General features: G+C 43.5%; 1 protein-coding gene across 8 annotated transcripts in view; it reads right to left on the minus strand.

The window, feature by feature from the left end:
* Positions 1–20,139, minus strand: part of Nckap5 (NCK associated protein 5) — a 903,226-nt gene that overhangs the window by 575,396 nt on the left and 307,691 nt on the right. The window contains exon 1 of one of the 8 annotated variants that reach the window (XM_031380954.1): positions 4,213–4,613. The exons of the other annotated variants lie outside the window; for them this stretch is intronic. The gene's annotated coding sequence lies outside the window, so the exon portion shown is untranslated. Of the gene's footprint in view, positions 1–4,212; positions 4,614–20,139 lie in introns of those variants that run through there. 8 annotated transcript variants of the gene reach the window in all.

Consider the following 20,139-nt stretch of genomic DNA (forward strand, 5'->3'; position numbering starts at 1 on the left):
ATATATATATATATATACATCTGGAAAGTCAGGCCTAATGTCAGGGATCAGCATCAATCACTCTTCCACTGTATTTACTGAGGCAAGGTCTCTCAATCAAGCCCAGAGCTCTCGGATGCAGCTATTCTTGCTATCCAGTTCACTCTAAGGACCCTCCTGATCTTCACCTTCCTTCCAAGGCTGTCATAACACCTGGTATTTTTTTACATGGATTCTGGGAATCTGAACTCCCTCGGGTGGCAAGCACGGCCAACCATGGAGGCATGTCCCAAGCTCCTGAGCTCATCAGCCTTTTGTTGAAGTAATGACTCTGTCCCCTCTCCTTATGTGCAAGTGACCCTGGAGTGAATGTCCCCTTCTCCTCCCCTAAGAGGTAGGTCCTCCACTACTTACCTCCCATCATCCCTATGGACAGATCTCTGTTTCTCTCTAATCGGCCCCACACTCAGGACTTGGTATGATTGGTTATGTCCTTTTCCCTGCTAAACTGTAAGTGTTCAGAGTACATTTGTATCTGACAATTGTTTATCTACGTGTACATGTTCGTTTGAGTGATACGGACAAGTGTGTCTACAGACATATGCATGCAAGTAGAGGCCAATAGCCAACCTAGGGCAGTGTTCTTCAGTCGTCTTCCACTGTGTTGATTTTATTTTTGCTATTTTAAAACTTTTGTTTTAATTCCATGCATACATGCAATGTATTTTGACCATCTGCACTCCCCTTATCCCCACTTCAACTCCTACTGGATCCCTTCTTCTCATGTACCACTCCACGTATGGCTATTAGGAGTAACAGCCAACAGCTTTCTGGTTAGATTTAATATTCAGGGCCACTGTTGTGATCTAAGCAAGAATAGTCCCCCATAAGCTCATATATTTGATTGCTTAGTCTTTGGGGAATAGCATTACTTGAGAAGGATTAGGAGGTATGACCTTGTTAAGAGGAAGTATGTCACTGGAGGTCTCTGCTTTACTTCAAAGTCAGGTTAGGGCCAGCCTATGCTACAGGAGACAAGGCTGCAAAAACAAACAAACAAAAAAAACCCAACAACCAAAGGCAGTCTCCATGTATTTAACATTCTTCACACAAGACAACCCTCAACAAAGACTTAGACACCCAAAAATGCTTTCAAAAAAACATTACAGAATGATTTATATACAAGACGGGCTTGAAGTCCAAAATACAAACTAAAAGTTGTGCCTTTTAGCTGGCATTCTAGGAATTATTTTTGGAGGAAAAGTTGCAAGGGATGATGTTCGCAGTACATTATGGAAAGGCGGCATATCTTTTCAAGGGGCCAGGGTTAAAAACACACAAACTATAGGTGGCTTTCTGTCCACCCTCCCTGTATCATCATAAACGAACACAAACTGTCATTGAAGGCATGCCCTGGCTTCAAAGTGAATGGCAAACATGACAGAACCCTTATTTGTCTTCATCAGGGCTCAGGGAGGCCCACAGTCCTGCTGTGTGTCCAAGTGGAGAAAATTACCCCATGCCTACAGGAAAGAGACACCAGAAGCCTGAGGATATCCCAGAATGCTTTGTAGCCGAAGAGCACTACATCACTGCCCACTGGCTTTGCTAAACTTGAGAGAGTCTCCAGGCAACCCCAGCTAACACTTTCATCTAAATTTGAATCCTAGGTCAAGGAGAGCCCAGAGCCCCCAGGAAGCCCTATCCAGCAAGAACTAGAACTTCCTGGGCTACCAGAGCACAGGATGGAGCTTCCTCTCAGAAGCTTGTGTGGTTCCTGCCCTTTTGCTTCTTTGCTCAAGTTGGAGTCAGCTCAGGAAGTGAGCTCAGGAGCTGTTTCTGCTGTGTTTATTCTATGCATTAAGTCCACATCAGCTGCCCATTCAATTTCCATTGCTCCCTTTCTCTTTGGTTAAGCAGGATCGGCAGGCATTACAGGGCCTTTCTGAGGAATCCTTACTATTTAAAATTCCTGCTGCTGGGATTAAAGAGATAATGCCTGAGGAAGCCCTTTGTAAACTGTAAAGTCCTAAGCAAATGGATGATGCCCTTCTGATAGTCATCATCAGAGCTGCACACAGCTTTACTGAGAACTTTAAAGTCATTTGGAACTCCTCTCTGCTTCCTGCCCACCCATAGGGCCCACGCTGGTGCCAAGTTTCGGGAATCCCCTCCAGGAAGTTGTGTTTAATACAAGTAAATGAATGATTCAAAAATAGCACACAGGTTTCCAAAGCAACACGCATACAGGAAAAATAAAATAAAAGCTAAGTCTGATGGTTTAGATAATGAAAATAGTGTGCCAAACATAGTGGGGAATTAGAAAAAAAAAAGTGAAGAATGAGACATTCTTGTAAAGAGAGTTTCCGTGGCAAGAATGAAACCCTCCTTTGCACATACTTTGGGGAGGAGGAGTGCAGTCTGGTCAGGGATTTATATAGGTCCAGAAAACCTGTTTTGGTTCTGCCAGCCTGGAAAAGGAGGCTGCCACCCAGAGGGGAGCTGTGGTCTGGATTGAAAATGAAAGTCACAAACTGTAACATTAAAAGTAGAGGTTGTTTCCTATCTTGTCTAAGGATATTCCCTGGGAGAAAGGAAGATCCAACTCCGAGTCTTCAGAGAAAGGACTTGTGGAGTAGGAAAAGGAATGGAGAAAGTGGGTGGTGGTGGTGGAGGTGAGATGACCAAAGCCCTGCCCTGGAGGGAGACCTGAGTCTGGAACCCTGGTGACAGTGACTGGGAGGCTGAGAGCAACAGGCTGAGCACAACCAGGAAGGCACTTATGCATACCTGTCATCCTGCACAGAGACACCCACCGGGGAGGAAACTAAGAAGAGGGTGTGGCTAGAAAAATCACTTCTAGAAAATGATTGTGTAAACATTTCCAAGAATAGTGCTGGAAACTACTACGAGGGGAATCTCTTTTAGAAATGGGTTTAGGAGGGAGAAGAATAAAACTTCAAGTAGCTAGCAACAGGCCCCGGATGGGGGCCTTGTTTATTTGAGCCAAAGTGGCAAAAGCCACAAGGATGAGAAGAAATGTCAGGTGGTTACCTGTGTGTAATGAGCGGAGCCTAACAACCCCTTCCCTCTGAGGATTGGGGTGGGGGTGGACTACATGAGGGTCTGCCTCCCAGGCAGTACGCAGCTCAGCTTCGCTCCAAAATAATATCATATTTCTGCCCATCAATCAGAATTAAGAGGCTTAGGAAGCAATATACAGTTGCTGGTAGCAACAGGGCACATACTCTTAATTCAGCTGGGGCGGAGCCTGAACTGGGGTGGGGGCACGTGAAGGAGTGAGAAAAGGGCCCTGAGCATGGTCAGGGACCTGGTGCTTATGAATAATAAGAGGACAGGAAACAGTTGTATCTGAAGTCCCTCATAGGATGCTGGGGTTTTTTTTGGGGGGGTGGGGTAGGGGGTGATCCAGGTTGCTGACCTTAAAGTCCAGTTCTATACTAGGACACTGACTTTCAATGAGAAGAAACCATCAATGCAATATCTTAGGAGGAAGAAGGGGTGAAGCCAGAAAGATAATCGACTGAAGGGGCACAGTGATGCCCAGTGCTAGAATCAGCGCCCCCCCCCACCCCACACGCTCCAAATGTTTTACTATCTGATCACTATAATGGAGACCAAGCAACACACAGAAGTAGGAGATCCTGAATGGTTTGGGAGCCTATGCTACTTAAGATCCACATTCTCCTTTCCCCTTACGATTATATATATAAAAGTCCTCTATAGGAAGCGAGATTGTGTGCACAGGGACGTTGAGCACGTGTGTGTGTGTGTGTGTGTGTGTGTGTGTGTGTGTGTGTGTATGTGTGTGTTTCCATGAGCGCTTCCAGCACAAAGCGAGGTCCCACAGGTGGAAAGGGGTGTGCTGTGCGTGATGCTTGGCTTGAGCAGCTTGGGAATCGATAGTGAATGCTAAATCCCCCGCATATCCTGCCTCGATTGTCCTGGCGCTGACTTTCTGTGCAAAAAGATTCTTCAACCTAGTGCCACCTCCCAGAAATTCTACCACACCCCTGTGGCTTTGCGATTCTATAAGGAATTCAGGGAGGGCAACAGCGTCATCAGAGACAGGGGGCAGAGGTGGACCAAGAAGAATGGAACGCTTAAAAAGCAGCCAGATCAGCAGGCACAAGGGGATGCCCAGGGGATAGAGGATAGGAAACAGCTCTGGGAACAAGCCTAGGAGGGTGTAGGGAGCTGGCGTCCTCTTACCTGGCCTGCGGGGGAGCATTTTGCAGAGGGCCCAGGTCGTAGTGGGGGCTGCCCGCCTTGGAGGGCAGACCCTGCAATGCCGTCACTTGGGAGGCAGCAAGGAGCTGGCCTCGGAGCCCACAGTTGACAAACTTGCCATGTCAAGCCTGTCTTGCGCGCGCGCGTGCTCCACAGCCCGGGCACCTAGGCTTTTGTTGTGTCGCACGCCTCCTGTCCCCAGCTCGCGCCTGCCTCCCGGTGTCCCAGTGCAATCTGGGCCACAGGACCTTTCTCCCCCCGCTCCGCCTGGGGACAGCAGTGCCACTTCCCTGGGAATCTCGCGCTAAAGAGATGCCCCCAAGCCGGTGGTATGGCAGGCGCGGCGGCGGCGGCAGCAGGCGCGCACTCCTATGGGTCCGCTCTGGCCCTTGGGTTCCCACCCCCACCCTCTCCCTCCCTGCCCCGCCCCCCACTCAGAAGCTGCTCAGAATCCACCCTGTCAAATCCAGCCCATCTGCTACTATCACAATCAGTTTCAACCCAATGGTTCCGCCAATCTCTGCCTGGAGTTGGAGTTGGGGACCCTCCTTGGGAGGGATAAAGAAGGGATGCAGTGGAGAAGGGAGATGGGGACTCCGAATGCCCAGAGAGGAGGCCTGAAGCTTTGACTGCCTACCCCAAAGCAAGGATAGGAAAGGAAAAGTGGATATCCAGGAGAAACCTTGCTTTCACTTCCCAGTTTCCAGTTTAAAAAAAAAAAGAAAGAAAGAAAGAAAGGAGAGGGAAAAAAGAGAGAAAGCTCCATTATTCCAACAGGCTCCCTCTATGCCCCCACTCCTAACCCTGCCTGGGTGGAACAAATTTTGCTAATGAGCTAAACAAACAGGTTCCTTAACCTTCTGATGGAGCTGACCCAGAGGCTGCCACTGCTATCCAAAGTATTGTTGACAAGCAAGTAAGAGCTGGAACTGCAGGGGGAAGGGAGGACGGGAGAGGGGATTTTCTGAGAGGAAACCAGGAAAGGGGATAACATTTGAAATGTAAATAAAAAGAATATCTAATAAAAATTTTCAAAAAAAAAAAAAAAAAAAAAAAAAAAAAAAAAAGCTGCAACTGACTGTCCCGTGTCGGGAGTCAGAAGTTGTCCCCAAGTCCATTTGGAAGCAATGGATGTGTCTGAGGAAGGGCTGGGGGAAACTGACAAAGACACCCACCTTTTGCTTCCTGCTGGCATTTCTGGAACGAAAGGGAAATCCACTTGGGGCAAGAAAATGTTGGACTCAGTTGAGACTCATTTTTTTCTTATGGGAATTCTCATAAATTCCCATTTTCTCATGAAAATGATCCTTTCCAGGAAATGTTGTTTTATTAGCAAATAACAACTGCTAAGATGAGAATTTCACAAACCTAATAGTTTCTTCTTTGGGAGAAATGAGGTATTTTTCCAATAACGTCCTTTGATTTATTTCAATATAATACTTTAGCATAAGCACATAAATTTGTGCTGGATGATAGACATGTGGATTACCTCAAGAGTTATTTTTTTTTCTTTTAAGTCTAATAAAAAATAATAGTATTCCCAGAGACACATGAAAAAGTCATGAAGCATGAAAGGATATAAACAGGGGATTATACTTCATTTTGTATATTTATTTCAAGTTCTGGGAAACATTCAATTACCTGGAATGATCAAGCTTGTTGAAGAAATAACTGGATAGATAAAGAAATCACCAGCAGAAAAGTTGAAAAGGAAGAAAAATTAAGCCATTTATCCATACCGGTAAAAACAGCTAGGAAAAAGTAAATAGACCTAACTTTGAAAATTAAATTTCAAAGAAATTTTTAAATTAGAGTCTAGGTCATCCCCTTGCTTGATACTGTCCTGGAAAAGTGCGTACAAGCTCCATTAAGCGCCCACCTACTCTTCTAGTCAGAGACTGTCTTCTGTGAAGTGTATTATAGCCCCGTAGCACTTACAAGTGCCATCCAACTCTGTGCATACTGAAGGCTCCAACTCGTGATTCCAAAATGGCAAACATCGTTTCCGAGCAAGCTGAGTTTCCACCTTACAACGGATACTGTCAGTCATGGGCAAAGACTGGTGCCACATTAAGAACGTTTTCCTAATATCTGCTTCTTTTGAATCTTTGAACATGTGTTTGTGTGTATATGGTATACATGTGTGTATGTGTGTGAGAGTGCATCTGCCGTGGAGCATGTATAAAGGTCAGAGGACAACCTCAGGTATCAGTTCTTGCCTTCCATCTTGTTTGAGACAGGGGTCTTGGCTGTTTGTTACTATGCACACCAGGCTAGCTGGCCTGGGAGCTTTCAGGGGCCCAGTTGTATCTACCTCCTGTCTAATGGGACTTCAGACACGTACCTGGATTACACCTGTGCGCACATACATGCATGCACACACTGATCTTGTGTAGCTTTCCTTCTGGAGAGGAGGGTATTCACAAGGACAGACCGGGGGGGGGGGGGGGGACTTAGTTTCTGCCAGAAGGTAAGGAGAAGTGCGGAAGAAGAAAAGTAGGGTGAGCTGACACAGCTTGCAGAGCGTGGGCAGCAGAGCTGTGGTTAATGAGGGGGTTTTCACCTGTGTTGATGGCTTATCGGGAACAGCTTAGAAACATCATCACCCTGTGCCCTCAGTGAAATTACCAATCCAAATCGATACCTGCAAAAGCAACTAAATAAAACACTGACGGCGGCGTGCACCGTTCAAAAAACACCTCTACCATCAGCGCCTCGCTGCATTTGTTAATTGCAAGGGAGATAATTACACTGGACAAAGGAGGAGTCTTAGCTGCTCTGTAAGGTGGACATGAAAAGTACAGAGCAAGTACTTTTCTAATGATTTGGGGAAAGCCATGTTTTTTGCACCAGCAAGATGGGTCCGTGGGTAAAGGCACTTGCTACCAAAACTGAAGGCCTGAGCTTAATCTCTGAGACCCATGACGGAAAGAAAGAACTAACCCCTGAATGCTGGACTCTGACGCTACAAATATGCCTTGCCATACACCCATGTACATATATACATATAGGAAGGGAAGGAAGGAGATAGGTGGGGGAGGAAGGAAGGGAATGAGGAAGGTGGAGGAGGGAGGAAGGACAGGCAAAACGAAACTTGTAACTTGTATTTATTTAGGGCAAATGTGTAATGCTATCTACTACTTGTTTTGGAAAACTTATGTAAACTCAGGCTTTCTTTTGAAATTTTTGATAGCACGTGATAAATCTACATGTCAGATATGGCGTGGTATCCAACCCATGTGTGTGCATCACGCACCAACAGAATCATGCAATTCTCTGCAACAAATTGATGAGTACAAGTTAGATGATTGCCAATTTTTAAATTGTGGGGAGGACAGTGTTCTGTTACTATGGTCTTCGAACTTTTCTGTATATTTGAGAATGTTCTCAATAAAAATTACACCAATAAAAAAAGAATCAATAACTACTTATAAGGGAGCTAAGAACATTCTAAACATGATGTCTTTAAATACTAATTTTTAGGTGGAACTATAGTCGAAATGGAGAAAATTTAATAATTTCAATGTCTATTCTAGAAATAAAACTGAAAATGAATGCTTAAAGCTCATGGAAGATTTCTAAAAGGTACACTTTAAGACAGAAAAAAGAGAACTCAGTCTAATAAAGGAGAGCATAAGGCACTGATTCAGGATCGATCAAACACATCTAGATAAATAAATTTTACTAAGTGAAATCAATATGCAAGGAATAAAAGAAGACAACAAAATTAAGGTTGTAACAGGATCTGAAAAATATTAAGACTACTCCACAATGAACAGCCTCCTGACAATAAATGTAAAAACAGGCAGTGAGCATCATCCTAAAATGAAAATGGGATTTGAGCCACAGGACCATGGAATCTTGAAGAATTAAAGAGGCGATTGCTGGGTTGGAAGCACTGCTCCTGGAAAAGCATATCCCGCATCTCAGGGACTGAGGAGGCCAGTAGAGGGCATGGATCCCTGGGAACTGGAGCTGCAGGCAGTTGTGAGCCACCATGTGGGTGCTAGGAGTCAAACCTGTATCCTCAGCAAGAGCAGACAGTGCTCACACCCACAGGAACCTTCTCCCCAATCCCTACACCCACAGGAACGTTGTCCCCAACCCCTACACCCACAGGAACATTGTCCCCAACCCCTATACCCACAGGAACATTGTCCCCAACCCCTACATCTACTTCTTCCATTAATCAAGTACAAATGACGACTTAACACAATATTTAAGAGAGACAATTATAAACTGATATTCATACGAATATAAGATCAGAACAGGGTAGCTGCCTTTCAACCATACTGTATTCCATCCAGGAGTGTAAGTTTTGTTCCTGTTAATGAATTCATTGGTTTAACAGGCCACGTTAATAAGTGAAATGAAAAAAAATGAATGATTCTCTGCATAAGTATATGAAATGTTGGAGAATATTTAACACACTCAAGTAAAAATACAAGAAGATGGGGGTTAGCATATTGTTTTTAATGTGGTACACAAACAAACACACACACACACACACACACACACTAATACCACACTGAAACAGGGACACACTTGACACATTTGATTCCATCATAGACAAGTCCAGTGTTCTCCTAAACTCCACAAGTATGGAATATTTTATTAGAACCAGTCAGCGTGTTGGACTAGACAAAAACATAAGAATGGAAGAACTATGGAAACCCTTTTCAGAGGAGGTACTAGCATGCCTAGAAAAATGACAGAAATCAGTGGTAAAATTAATTCAAAGAAATTTAGAGTCTTGAAATTTAAACTCTGGAAGTCCTCAGGCACCCTCACTAGTGCCAATGGAAATGGTCTTGAGGTTTGCATTTAACAAACATTTGCATTATCAACAAAGAGCATGAACTATCTAGGGAAAACTCTAAGTAGAAATGCAGAAAACCTGGAAGGCAAACTTCAAATCCCTGCTTGTCAGAGATGGAGCTGTGTGCTGCCGCTGTGCAGAGCAGCCCACCGCTATTGTGATGTGACTTCCAAGTCACTATGGAACATCAACCCGGTTACAACAGAAGCAACTGTAAAGCAGAGCCAGTGAGAAAGGACACTCGCTGCCAAGTCCGGTGCATACCTGCAACACTGGCACTGGGAGGTAGGACGGGAAGAACCCGGAAGTACACTAGCCAACCCTACTGAAATGGTGAATGCCAGTTCAGCAAGAGACTGAAAATATTAGCTGCAGGTGCATACACCCCTTCATATACATAACTTAGACAAAATACACATACATACAGAAAGAGGGGAGCAGGGAGAGAGGGGGAGGGAGAAAAAGAGAGGAGGGAGGAGGAAGAAGAAGAAGGAGAAGAAGAAGAAGAAGAAGAAGAAGAAGAAGAAGAAGAAGAAGAAGAAGAAGAGGAAGAGGAAGAGGAAGAGGAAGAGGAAGAGGAAGAGGAAGAGGAAGAGGAAGAGGAAGCAGCAGCAGCAGTGTCTTCATTGATAATGTATTCAGATTTGAGGAGACTGGAAAGATGACTCAGTAGGGCTAAGCATTTGCTACTCTTCCAGAGGACCTAAGTTCAGTTCCCAGCACTGGCATAAGATGGCTCAAAATTACCTGTAACTCTAGTCTGAGGAAATCCAATGCCCTCTTCTGGTCTCCATGGGCACTGCACTCACAAACACATGCACATACAGAGACATTCATGAATATACATGATTGAAAATAAGATGTATCATTTTTTTTAATGATGTACCTTTTTAAAAAGTTATTCTTTGCTTTTCAATGATGCATTAGAAACAAAGACATACAGAGAAGTACCAGCTGAATTTTACCATCTTTTGGTTCTTCAAAAAGCTCTAACCAGTGACTCCTGAGTCACTTACCAAATTAGAAAAGATGTTTCCCAAAATATTCACAAAACTCTGAAACAGGAACCAAGGTATCTAGCTGCAGCTATCACTGAAAAAAAAATCCTCTTATAAATAGGATAAGAACGGCAATCTATATAGCTCAGCAGATAAAGCAACTTGCTGATGAGAACGATGACCTATGCTCAATTCCCAGGGCCCGGAAGATGAAGGAAATTCCCAAAAGGAGCCCTCTGACTTCCATATGTGTGCCATGGCATGCATGTGCTAATACAGATGCATGCAAGTTAAATAAGTAAATAAATGAGTAAGTGCAAAAAATAAAGTAAGAGACAAATTTCCATAGGGTCACTGGCGACTTCTTCAAACAATTCAGAAAATATTAGTTCTGTACACAAAATGGTATTTTAACCCAAGGTGTTGCTGACATACTAATATTCAGACAGAATAAACTTACCCTTGCTTTCGAGAAATTCCCTTTAGTTTTGACTTTATAGCTCATCTATAGCTGTTAGATGGTACAGGGCCATCACCTAAGCAATCTTTGCCGGACAGCTCCTATTCTGCCCTAACCATAGTGACAGTGAGCAGGCATTTTATAGATACGGCGGATGAAAATCCTCTTCTACAGCGAGTGCCACATAGCTTATTAATTTGGATATCTCAACTGTGGCTGTCTAATGCAGCATTTTGTGGTTCTTGCTATCTTTTTGTTTCTGCACAGCTAGTCTTTCACAAGGCAATTTGATTTTGTAGGTAACTTGGAGCAGAGCTGAGAGCTGGATTCCACTCACCCCCACACATACTGCAGCTGTGGTCAGCTGGGCAGACCACTGGTTTATAATGTTATTCTTTTGAAAGGAATTAGAAACACAATGAGATTAATTAGTGTTCCTCCCAGGCCTCTGGTAACAAAATAAAAACATTCCTATCTTCCTAGCCCACCATCATTCCATCCTTTCTTCCTTTTCATTTCTTTTCTTTTATCATCATCATCATCATCTTCATTATTATTTAGCTTTTCAAGACATTTCTTCATGCAGTATGCAGCTCTGGCTGTTCTGGAACTTGCTCAGTAGACCAGGCTGGCCTTGAACTCAGAGATCCACCAGCCTCTGCCTCCCCAGTGCTGGGATTAAAGGCATGTGCCATCACCACCTGTCTTCATTCCATTCTTATTTCTTTTAAATTATTTTCATGTATATGAGTGTTTTGCATGAACACACACACACACACACACACACACACACACGTACCATGCACATTCCTGGTGCCTAAGGAGTCAGAAGAGAGCATAGGGTCCCTTAGAACTTGAGTTATGGATGATTATGAGCCACCACATGGTGTGCTTGGACAAAACAAGTAAAAGTTCTCTTAACTCTTAACCTCTTATCCAACTCTCCAGCTCCATTATTAATTCTTATTATTATATAAATTTATTAATATTATTTTATCCATCATTTGTGTGTGCTTGTGTGTCTCTGTGTGTGTGTGTGTGTCCACATAGTGGAGAGGATAGATGTGTATCCAAGTGTAGGCCAGATGTTAATGTCCAGTGTTTTCTTTACCTTATTTTTTTAGATTGGGTATCTCACTGAACCTGTAGCTCACTAAGAAGGCTTGACTAACTGGCCAAAGAGCCCCAGGGATCCTCCTGCTTCTGCCTCCTAGTGCTAGGATTAAAGCCTTCCATTCATGGGTTCTGTAAGGTGTCTGAGTTGCACAGCCAAGCATTTTACTGACATATTCCAAGCCTAACCATCACTCATTTATTAATCAAATAGTGCATTAGGTGACATGTCAGGTTATTAAATAAGAAGTTGCCAGGCAATGGTGGCACATGCCTTTCATCCCAGCACTTGGGAGGCAGAGGCAGGTGGATTTCTGCATTCAAGGCCAGCCTGGTCTACAGAGTGAGTTCCAGGACAGCCAAGGCTACAGAGAGAAATCCTATCTCAAAAAAACCATAAAAAAAAAAAGAAAAAATTTAAAAAAAAAAAAGAAGTTGAGAGGTCCTAAGCAAAAAAAGTTTCATGTCCTTAGTTTGCAATAACATAATAGTAATAACATAATTACTGTTGTTGTTAGCTTTAATTGTCAAATTGGTGAGCCTTAGAATCACATAGAAAATCTCAACTGAGTAATTGTCTTTATCAGATTTGTTTGTAGGTAGGTCTGTTGGGGGTGTTCTTCATTGTTATTTTAAGTAGGGGAATCAGCCCACTGTAGGCAGCACCATTCACTAGACAGGTAGCCCTTAACTATATTAAGAAAGCTGGGCTTAAGCTGGAGCCTGCCAGAGAATCAGCAAGCAATGTCATTGCCTCCATTTTCTTCCTCGGCTCCCTGTAGTGATGAACCTTGACATGAAAATGTAAGCCAAAATAGCCCTTCCCTTTCTTAAGTTGCTCGTGGTCAGTGTGTTTCATCACACAACAGAAAATAGACCAGAAAGCATATCTTCTGGTCTTCTCATTATTCACATTCAGATCTTCTCCAATGGTTTCTTGAAATTTATGAATATATAAGCAAACAAAACATATATTTAAACACATATTTGATGTCTCTATCTCTATCTATCTCTATCTGTCTGTCTGTCTGTCTGTCTGTCTATCTATCTATCAGTATAGGTGTGGGTGTGGGTGTAGGTATAGGTATAGAGAGAGCTCCCATCTCTGTAATCAAAGGAACACCTGAGTGTAGAGAAAGAGAAAACCTCTGTCGTGAATATTCATGATTTTATTTTTGCCCAAATTCAATGAAATTAGGACTTGGATTAGTATCCACACCTGTTTGAATAGTCATCATGTTAGGGTAGCAGGACACATTGAAAATAAATTTGCATTTATGGAATTTAGAATTCATACGTCTACCCTAGTATGGGTGGAGCATTCTTCATTTCAACATCATGTAGAGGGCATATGGTCTTATAAAAATAACACACAGGGACATGTTTTCACTCTCTGAAGGAATGCTACACAGACCTTATTCCTCTCATAATTTTACTCGACAACTTACATGTTTAGAACTTTAATGTTTTCAACATTGACTTCAGGAAAGAATATGATACAGAGAAGTAACTATCCAATTTCTGATTGGATTCAAGACAGGACAGAACTCATGTCTGGTGCTGGAAACTCATGGCTGGGTGGGTCATAAGCATTAGAGAAGATACTTCTATTTTTTTAAAGGATATAATTTTAGGCCAAGGATTAGTACTGCCCATTGGTAAATGACAGATAATGCAAAGACATACAACTCTTCATGCTGGATAAAATATGGAACTGTGGTATACCCTACATGAAACACCTGAATCAATCTCTCTCTCTCTCTCTCTCTCTCTCTCTCTCTCTCTCTCTCTCTCTCTCTCTCTCTCTTTCTCTCTCTCTTTCTCTTTCTCTCACACACACATACTCACTCACACACACACACTCACAGGGAGAGAGAGAGAGAGAGAGAGAGAGAGACAGGGAGACAGAGAGACAGAGAGACAGAGAGACAGAGAGAGAGAGAAGTTTCTCAGAAAAGTTATATCAAATGATGGTTTGCTGGGGCACACAGGTGAAAGGACATCTTTGCTAAAGCAGACAAGTGAAAGAATGATTGCCTGAAGCAAACACAGGTGAAAGGATGTTTTGCTGGAGCAGACATGGGAAAGAATGCTTTCCTGAAGCAGACACAGGTGAAAGGATTTTTGATATAGCAGACACGAGAAAGGATGTGTGATAAAGGACTATAAATATGACCCCACCGATGAGCATTGAACATTGGTTTGCTGCTCTGCCTCACTCTTCTTCACTAACAACAGGCATGTATTGGTTTGCCTTACATAATGTTGTTGAGCTTAATCCGTGGTAATGCTGCCCATTGAGAGAAACTTAACCAAGAACTAACTGCTCTTGAGGTTCCTGAGGCAGGACAGCTTGACAATTTCCTAGCTTCTCCTCAGACCAGTTGATAAGCCTTGAGGTTTCTACAGCTGCTGGTTTGTGCCTGGTATCTGCCTGCCAAGAGAACTGGACTGTAGCTGTTGGTTCATGTATGGTGTCTGCTGCCTAGAAGACTGGACTGTAGCTGTTGGTTCATGTGTGGTGTCTGCTGCCTAGAAGACTGGACTGTAGCTGTTGGTTCATGTGTGGTGTCTGCTGCCTAGAAGACTGGACTGTAGCTGTTGGTCCATGTGTAGTGTCTGCTGCCTAGAAGACTGGACTGTAGCTGTTGGTTCATGTGTGGTGTCTGCTGCCTAGAGGACTGGACTGTAGCTGTTGGTTCATGTGTGGTATCTGCTGCCTAGAGGACTGGACTGTAGCTGTTGGTTCATGTATTGTGTCTGCTGCCTAGAAGACTGGACTGTAGCTGTTGGATCATGTGTGGTGTCTGCTGCCTAGAGGACTGCCCTACATTTGCTAAGTCATATCTGGTGTTTGCTATGGGACTGAACGTCTGCCAAAGAAGATCAAGCTCACCCCCAAGACCTACTGATGAACAGGTCCACTTCCTTTATATCCTAATAACTTTTTTCTTCCTCTACTTTTGCTGGGGGTTGGGCTAGAGGAGAGGTTGAACCCTTATTAAAAGTAGGTTGCAAAACATTATAACAACACACACACACACACAGAGACAGAGAGAGAGAGAGAAAGAGAGAGAGAGAGAGAGAGAGAGAGAGAGAGAGAGCTCAGAGATAGAGACAGAGAGACAGATCTCAGAGAATATCACTGAAGAGGAGTGGAAAGGTTGTAAGAGTCAGAAGGACTGCTGAGGAACACTGTTTCCCAGATGTGACAGGGCCACTGTATGTGAACTCACAACAGATATGGCCACCAGCACAGGACTTACATAAGATGAAGCCAGTCAAAATTCCAGCATGGATACAGGACTGGAAGAGGAGCTACTGGCAACTGGGGGAGGTAGAGAGAGTTTTCTTCTGGGATTTGGCCTCTGGTGGACTGCCCATGATCTACTCAATGACCCATGGTGCACACACACTGGCAGCACAAATTTGACTCAGTGGGTAAAACAAAGACAACATGAGGTTGGGAAGAAGACAGGGCAGGGGATCTGAGAGAAGTTGGCAAGAAGATACAGGCTGTGGATAGGATGCAAGCACATGGCTTCTATGTTCAAAATTATCTAAGAATAAATATGGAGGATGAAAGGACTCTAGAAATCATATCATATCAGTATTCCCACTTGCTTTATATATGGAGACAATGGAGCTATGTGGATGGCTCAGTCAATGAAGTGCTTGCCACGCACGCAGGGAGGAAGATTGGGTTTTGACTGCAAAAAGTCAAATACAAAGATGGACAAGACGGTGTCCTGGAACTGGGGAGACAAAGAAAGGGAACTGCCAAAGGTTCCCGGACAGCCAGTTTCTGTCATTTGAAACGCTTCAGGGCAATAAGAGGCCCTACCTCAAAAAGCAAGACAAGCGGCACCTAAGGCACTTGTTAAATAGTCCTCTGGCCTCCACAGGGATGAATGTGCACACACCCACAATCCACCCCATAAAGCCCACAAAGTTAGAAATCAGGTTACATCCTAAGAAGCAGGGCCGATAGAACTGCCTTCAGATGGAACTGAGTGCGGCCTGGGGTTTCCCTGTCTACCTTGTTGTGCTGGAGTCGCTGGACCGGGAAAGCAGTTCTGGTTTATTAAACATAAGGAAATACAATAATAAAACAAAATACTTTCATCTAATTACTGCTAAGTGCTCTAAAAATATACACTAATTTCACTTACTGCTACATTGCTTCTCGTAAGAATGAGGCCTGGAGTTCATTCTCTATCGTCACAAAAAAAGAAAGTCAACAGAGACCAGAAATTCCAGTGTCACAAGGTAACTATGAAGTCTCAGTTTTCGAAATGCAATTTACAATATTAATGTAGTGTAAAATAAAATGTTACATATTACTTTCTCTAACAATTTACTTTTTATTCACTTTATGTCCCAATCATAGTCCCCTCCCTCCTCTTCTCCCAGACCCACCCTTACAAGTCCCTTCCCCTATTGCCCCTTCTCCTGCTCCTCCAAGAAGGAGGAACCCCACCTTGGGTACCCCTCAACTCTGGGATATCTGGTCCTAGCAGAGCTAGGCCTGTCCTCTCCCACTGAAGCCCAGTCAGACAGGCCATTAGGAAAGGGATGCTATGGCAGACAGACGACAGAGTCAGGGACAGACCTGCTCCACTTGGTAGAGGACTCAGATGAAGTCCAAGCTGCACATTAGCTACACATTACACCTGCCTTCTTACAGACTGTCCAGGGCTACATTTAGGGTATGATTAACAAGCTGAGTAGTTGTGACAAATGGTCACATGTGTGCTGTGTATATGGCTAAAATAGTCACCATGGGGTCCCCACCAGAAAATATTTGCTAACCTCATTCTAAAAAATATTGCCCGCATGATAAATATCACCAACTGCATACTTCTCGAACACTATTGCAAGTGTCACCTCCCTAATTCAGAAATCTGGAATTCTCTAAACTCTGAAACTTCCTGAGCATCACTTTGTGATGGGGTTCCAACGTGTCAGGTTCGGGACTTGACTTCATTTGGTGAGTCAATCCAAACACAGGTGAAGTAGAGGTACAGCATAAGGGCTGGGAGAACCGATGATTGGTGAAGTACCTCTGTGCAGACAGAAGGACCTGAGTCCCAGCCCCCAAACCTATGTGAAAAACCAGGTATGGGGGTCACAGGCTTAAAATCCAAGACATGGACACCAGAGGATCCCTCAGGCTTAGTGTCAGCCAGACTAGCCTAGGTGACGAGTTCCAGACCATTGACAGACTGTCCCCAAACAGCAAGTGGGCACATGAGCAATGACATGCAAGGCTGTGTCCTCCGACTTCCATATGTACAAGTACACAGATGAATGTGCACACTCATGCACACCAGATATACACACATACATACATATGCGCAGGCAAGTATTAAAAGTATGTCTGTCTTATGCCTAGAACCTGTGTTTGAAACAGACAGGATCTTTTTGTCTGGACTCAGATCCAACTCATCTTATTTTATAGACATAGGTGTTCCAAACTCTGAAATAGTTGTATGACCAAAGCACTTGTGATGCCAATCATTTCAGACAAGACATACTCAAACTATAAGGACCGCAGTTTCAGTTCACTCTGTGACACATCTCGGTATTAAGTGCATACCATGAAGTCCAATAGGGCCTGTATTTCTGACCTGCCATCCCGACTCACACAACTACTACTGTCAGAGATAGTCCATGTTGAATAGTAGGAACTTGATAGCCAGCTGTAACTACACCAAGACTGTTTCCAGATAATTAAAATACTGTCCTCATTGTCCTCACATAGGCTATTATAAATATCAACAGAGACATCCTTCAAAGACCCTACTGCAAAGATTCATTATGTGCACAACTTGAAGTGTTTAGTTACATGACTGTCCCTTCAGTGACAGCACTGGTAGCCACTGTTGTTTTTTTAACAGTTTCAGTTATTTATATAGCCTTACATTGTCTCTTGAGCATGCAAGATTGTATTTTCTCAAAATGTAAATGTGAATCTCTTGAATCTGTTTTACGAATTATAAACACAAGCAAAAAACATCCAGAATGTTACAAAATGTTTAAAATCACAGAATTAATCTTTGAACAGTCATAGCGATCTTGAAACATCTAGGGGCATGCTTCTTGGGGCTGGGAGATGGTCCAGAAGGTCAAGCACTTGCCACACATGCATGAGAACCAGAGAGTCGTGATTCCCAGAACACACTCAAATTTCAGGTGGACTTTGAGATACTGCCTGCAATTCTGGTGCTTTGGAGGCAAAGAAAAGGGGTCTCAGAGCAAGCTGGTTAGCTAGACTAGCAACATGTGTGACCTCTGGACTTAAGTGAGAGACTCTACCTCAACAAATAAGGTAGAGAGCTACAAAGAAAGACCTCTGTTGTCAGTTTTGAGATTCCACACAAATGCATATACACATACCCATTTACCCACGCATACCTACACACCCACACATATGGGAGATGCATAGACACATGCACATACACCACGCTCATGGTCAATAATAGACTGTACTTCTCTGGGTTCCTTTTGAGAAGAATAAAATTCTTAGAGTTACCCTAAAGAGATACAAAGTAAGACAAAAGCAAAGAAATAAATCCGTAAGACACCCAAGACACGGAAGAATCTCACCATAACGTGGTGACCTTTTAGGAAATATATTCTCAGTATACAGACAATCTGTCCTGTCTTTATGCTGCGTCAGCCTGATGGAACCAGGAGAGATTTCACTCTCGTGACTCACAAGCGCCTGTTTTCGAAGGTCTTAGACCAAAGGCTCACGTCTTCTTCATGTTACCTGTTGTAAGGAGGCCCTGCCCATGGTAAACACTAGGACTCTGGCTTCAGAGAAACCAGCAGCTTAAGAACTGCTGGTTGTGGGGCTGCGGAGAGGGCTCAGTTGGGAAAGCGCTTGTTCTAAAAGAAGAGGACCCAAATTGGATCCCCCAGCACCACATAGAAAGCTACATGCAACTGGTTGAATGTCCCTGGGAAAGAGAAGACAAGAGGATCCCTGGTCCTTGCTGGCCAGCCAGTGTCGCCAAACTAGTGGGATTTAGGTTCAGTGGGAGATCTTTTCTCAAAAACTAGAGTGGAGAGTAAATGAGGAAGACACCTGATATTGCCCTCTCCATAGATACTGTGGTGGATCGAATGAGAATGCCCGCATAGGCTCAGATATTTGAATAATGGATGGCCAACTGGTGGAACTGTTTGAGAAGAAATAGGAGGTATGATCTTGTTGGAAAAAGATGTGTCACTGAGGGTGGCTTTGAGGGTTCAAAACCCCACACCATTCCTGGTTAGCGCTCTCTCTCTCTCTCTCTCTCTCTCTCTCTCTCTCTCTCTCTCTCTCTCTCTCTCTCTCTCTCTCTCTCTCTCTCTCTCTCTCTCTCCACCCCATCCATTGTGGGTCAGATATAAGCTCTCAACTGCTGCTTCAGCACCATGCCTGCCTGCCTGCCTGCCTCCATGTTATCCACCATGATGGTTATAGACTCACTCTCTGAAATTGCTAATCCCCCATAAACTGCTTCTTCTCTTAGTTGCCTAGTGCATGGTGTCTTATCACAGCAATAGAAAAGTAACTAAGACAGATGATACACAGTACAATCCTAAAGGAACTCTGATATAACGTGATGGGGAGGGATGAAGACGAAGATGCCATAAAAGCAGGATATGTTCACGTGTAGTCATGGACATGGATAACAGTGCCCAGTTAGAGGATGTAGAGGAGATTTTTTTTCTTAAAAATTCAAATTAAAAATAAAAAAGTCTCTGTGGAAACCAGCCAATCAACATAGATGTTTCTCTAAGAATTAGAAATGGGTTTCTCACGTGACCCAGCTACACTCCTGAGTATTTCTGCAGGGGCCCAGAAGCCAACACATCACAGAGATCCATGTACTGCAGTATATACTGAAGTACTGTTCCCCACAGCTAAGGCACTGATCGTGGTAACTGGGTTAGATCCCTGGTCCCAGATAACTGGGACCCACACAGTGGAAGGAGAATAAGTTATTGTCAGAGCTCCACAAATACACTGCAACACTTGCACATTGTATCCATGCATGTGCACGTGTACACACACAAACACACACACAGACACACCATACCACATCACTTCACATCATAAAATAAATCTAATTTGAAAAATACTGAATTTTTACACTATTTCTAAACACATACACATTAAAAATATAAAAATACAGAAAACATGAGTGTGTCCGGTGTTGTTCCTTTGTCCCCTCTGTTCTAAAGAAGTAAGTGGCATCTGACACTGTACACAGATAGGAGAATATACAGCACACTCTAACCTGTCTAATTGAAGGGCTGGAACATCTAGCTTGTCTGTATTTAGACAAAATCCAAAGACGCTCTACCACACAGAGCCGGGATTAAGTTGATGGTGCTCATTATCCAACCAGAGGTAGGAGAAGCTAGAAACAGAAATAGATTTAAATAGCTTATATAAATTAATGACTGGCCTATCACAGTTAATGAGTAACAACAGTATGCATGGATCATGCTAGGAGGGTTTG

This window comes from Mastomys coucha, unplaced genomic scaffold (assembly GCF_008632895.1).
Source record: "Mastomys coucha isolate ucsf_1 unplaced genomic scaffold, UCSF_Mcou_1 pScaffold1, whole genome shotgun sequence".
Lineage (NCBI taxonomy): Eukaryota > Metazoa > Chordata > Mammalia > Rodentia > Muridae > Mastomys > Mastomys coucha.